The 4,579-nt window shown below is 21.2% G+C and overlaps 1 protein-coding gene across 1 annotated transcript in view; it reads left to right on the forward strand.

Moving 5' to 3' along the window:
• Nucleotides 1-4,579, forward strand: part of LOC117172717 (trafficking protein particle complex subunit 8) — a 46,803-nt gene that overhangs the window by 10,429 nt on the left and 31,795 nt on the right. The gene's annotated exons all lie outside the window — the stretch shown is intronic.

A 4,579-nucleotide genomic window follows, 5' to 3' on the forward strand; every position in this document is an offset into this window, starting at 1 on the left:
CCGGGAATTTACTTCTGATCGCAGTAAAATTCAAGGTTTCATTATTTAAATAATTTTGGTCAAACCTTTTGCCACTTTTTGCTTTTTGAATTTTGAATTTATTCTTTTGAATTTTGAATTGATCCTCAATTGGGACATCAATGACATTTTTTAAGAATAATAAAATAAAAGAAAAATTAACTAATCTATTTTGGGTTGAAACTGGAATCTTTTGGATAAAAATTCTACTTTTTGGTTGAAAATTCACCTTTTCGAGTTGAAAATTCGAATATAAGTTTGTCTTTTTTCATTGAAAATTCATCTTTCTGGTTAGAAATGAACTTGCTTGGCTGAATTTTTTTTTTAATTTTTAATTTAATTGATTCTGGGGATCAATTGACAAAATGATTAAAGAATTTGAACTATTTGCACGTATTTTTTTTCAAATTCGTTGGCATTTTCAAGAGCTTTAAAAAATTGCAGAGAAGTGTAAAGGATTTTAAATAATTCGGATTATTTTAAAAGATTAAAAAGACATTTTTTATTGATTTCAGTAATTTAATGGGATTTAAAAGGATTTGAAATACTTGAGGATATTGTAAAAGATGCTTAGGGGTTTTCAAGTGCTTTAAAAAATTTCAAGGGCTTTCAAAAGGTAAAGGATTTGAAATAGTTTAAGAAATTTAAAAAGAATTTAAGGAATTTTTTATTTATTTCAGCAGTTTGAAGGCTTTCAAAGACTGAAATATTTTAGGGTATTTTAATAGATTTCAAAGCATTTTTAAGAGATTTAAACAACTTCCAGGGGTTTTATTAATTTTAAGGGGTTTTAAAAATATTTTAATGGATTTCAAAGAATTAGGTTTTTAACCGGAAAATTAATCACTCTATTTTTGGTTGAAAATGTATATTTTTTAAAATGAAAATTGAACTATTTGGGTGAAAATTTGTATTTTTATTTAAAAATTAAACTATTTTTTTGAAAATTCATGTAAATTGTGAAAAATTAATCTTTTATTGTAGAAAATTAATTTTATTGGTTGAAAATGACTTTTTTCTTTAAAGGTGAATCTCATTGATTAGAAATTATGTTTTTACTGTTGAAAATTCAAGTATTCCAGTTTAATATTCATAATTTTAGTAGAAAATTCATCTTTCAAGTTAGAAATAAATTTACTTGGTTGAAAAATAAAGTCTTTTTTGGAAAATTAATTTTTTTTTATACTTAAAAAAACAATTCTGACTTAGAAACAGGAATTTTTGAATTCATAATTTTAATCGAACATTCAACTCTACTTGAAAATGTAACTGCTTTGTTGAAAATCAATTTTTTTAACTAAAAATTTAACTATTTCGTTAGAAAATTAAACTATTTCGCTGAAAATATTTTTTTTTTGTTATGAAAAATTATATTTTTAACAGAAAAATTACCCATTCTATTTTTGGTTAAAAGTATCTTTTTCGAATGAAAATTCAACTATTTAGTTGAAGCTTGATTTTTTTTATTTAAAAATTACACTATTTTTTTGAAAATTCATGTATTTTGTGAAAAATTAATCTTTTTTTGTAGAAAATTAATTTCATTGGTTTAAAATTCCTCTTTTTGGTAAGTATAAAATTCAACTATTTCACTTTAAGTTTAAAATTGACCTTTTCTAGTTGAAAATTTAACAATTCGAATCTAAGTTTGTCTTTTTAAATTTAAAATTCACTCATTTCGTTGGAAAATTACGTATTTTGTTTTAAAAATACGACTTTTCTGGTGGAGAATCGAATTTGTTTGTAGAAGATTATTTTTTTTCTTTAAAAGTTCATTTCAATTTTTAAAAATCCTTTTTTTTTTTAAGTTTTAATTATTCCAATTAAATATTCATCATTTTAGTTAAAAATTCATCTTTCAGGTTAAAAATAAATTTATTTAGTTAAAAAATAAACTTTTTTTTTTAAGTAATTTTTTATACATACCGAAACTAGCATTTCCTCATTAAAAATTAATTTTTTTAAACTAAAAATTAGACTATTTCAGTAGAAAATTGAACTATTTTACTGAAAATCTGTTTTTTTTTTTGTTTGTTAAGAATTATATTTTTAACCGAAAATTCAACCATTCTATTTTTTGTTGAAAATGTATATTTTTGGATGAAAATTCAACTATTTAGTTAGAAATTGATGTTTTATTTAGAAATTAAACTAGTTTTTCGGAAATTTATCTACTTGGTGAAAAATTCGCCTTTTTTTTAAGAAAATTAATCTTTATGGTCGGAAACTCATCTTTTTGGAATAGAATTTAACTATTCTGGTTAAAGCTTCATTTCATTTATAAAAATTCAACAAAAAAAAAATGATTTTTTAACAAAGTGATTTAACCAAATTTTTTTTAAACAAAATATGTGAATATCCAAGCAAAAGGAATAATTTTCTACCAAGAAGTGGAATTTTCATTCTGAAAATAAATAAAATTTTTAAATCGAAAAGAAAAATTTTCAAACAAAAAAAATAATAGTTAAATTTTCTGTGAAAAAATATTTCAGTTGACTTTTCAAGATCAAAATATGAATTCTTAAACAAGAAATAAGTTTCTACGAAAAGATGAATTTTTAATAAAAAATAATGACTTTGTAACAAAATTGTTAAATTATCTACCGAAAAATTGGATTTTTATTTTAAAAAAGAAGAGATTTCTCATAAAACAGATAAAGTTTTATTACATTTTTTGTAAATAGTTAAATTTTCGTAGAAAAAAAGATCCCAGTTGACTTTTTAAGACCAAAATATGCATTTTTTAAAAAATAATTTTGCGGGGAAATTAATATCTTTAGGCGGAAATAAATATATTTTTTGTAATGTCTTTTTTGGTTGAAAATTAACCTTTTTGATTAAAGATTCACCTAATAGTTTGAAAATTCTATTAAAAATTAAAATATTTAGTTAAAAAATTCATGTATTTTGTTAAAAATGATTATTTTTGGTAGAAAATAAATATTTTTTACTGAAAATTAATTTCTGTGTTTGAAAGTTATTTTTGTTCATTAATAATTCATTTTTTTAAATGAGTTTTTTTAACTATATTTTTTGCCCATTTTTTATAGTAATTTTAATCTTCTTGAAAGAAAATTCATCTGTTTGGTTGAAAAATTAAATATTTCGTTAAAAATTTATTTTATTTGGTTAAGAAATTTTTTTTCTAACTGAAAATTAAACTCTTCTATTTTTTAGTTGAAAATTCATCTATTTTTGAGTGCAAATTTTTCTTTTTTTTTTGTCGAAAATTGACCTTTTTGATTCAAAATTCATCTAATAGGTTGGAAATGCTATTCCAAAATATGTGACTATTATTCCATTAGATTATTCTATAATTTCAGTGACAATTCCTCTCATTGGTTGAACGTTCATTTTTTTACTGCATATTTAATTATTTAATTTTTGGTTGAAAAATTATCTTTTTTAGATGAAAATTCGTCTTTTTTAGTATAAATTAATCTTCTTGGTTGAAAGTTAATCAATTGGTCGAAAATTTAATTATTCCAGTTAAAGATTAATCATTTCAGCTAAAAAATCATGTCTCGTGTTAAAAATTCAACAATTCCAGTTAAATATTCACAATTTGATTTGAAAATTCATTACTTTGTTTGAAAATGTAATTTTTTTTTGAAGTTTTTTTTTGCTGAAAATAATTATTTTATGTGAAAATTCGACTTATTCCGAAGGAACATTCGATATTTTAAGTTAAAAATTCATCTGTTTGGTTTAATAATAATTTTTTAACTTAAAATTTAATTATTTAAGTTTTTGTTTTCGATTTTTTTCAAAAAAAATAATTTGTTTAAAATTTCAACCATTTCAGTTAAAGATTCATTGTTTTAGTGAAAAACTCTTACGTTTGGTTTAAAATTAATTTTTTCAACAAAAAATGTTACTATTACATTTTTGGTTGACATTTTTTTTCAAAATTCAACTATTTAGTTGAAAATTTGTATGCTGAAATTAAAAACTCATAATTCTTTTGAAAATTCATGTCTTTTGTTAAGAAATTGTATTTTTTATAGATAATTAATCTTTTTATATGAAAATTAATCTGCTTGTTTGAACATTTATCTGTTTGGTTTAAAATTTAACTATTCCTGTTGAAGATTCAGAATTTTACTTGAAAATTCATCATTTCATTTGTAAATTGAACTATTTTGTGAAAATGCTGTTTTTTTTTGTTTGAAAATTAATTTTTGTAACCAAAAAATTAACTATCGCATTTTTGGTAACAAAATTTGATATTTTTTAGTGGAAAATTTAAGTATTTGTTTCAAAATTTATTTGTTTCGCAATATTTGGCCGGGAATTTGTAACCATCACTCTGATTATCCGCGCAGTTACCCATTTTCTCTCTATATTAAAAAAAAAGATCCCGCCGCTGCCAATTTTTCAGGGATTGAGAATGTTTTTAGAAAATATCGTACAATATCGTACAATATTAATGTATATTTATATTAATATCTAGCTTAAAGTTAATTTTTTCAACAAAAAATGTTACTATTACATTCTTGGTTGAAATTTTTTGTCAAAATTCATGTATTTTGTTAAGAAATTGAATTTTTTGTAGATAATT

The sequence above is a fragment of the Belonocnema kinseyi genome, chromosome 5 (assembly GCF_010883055.1).
Source record: "Belonocnema kinseyi isolate 2016_QV_RU_SX_M_011 chromosome 5, B_treatae_v1, whole genome shotgun sequence".
In the NCBI taxonomy this organism is placed as follows: Eukaryota; Metazoa; Arthropoda; class Insecta; order Hymenoptera; family Cynipidae; genus Belonocnema; species Belonocnema kinseyi.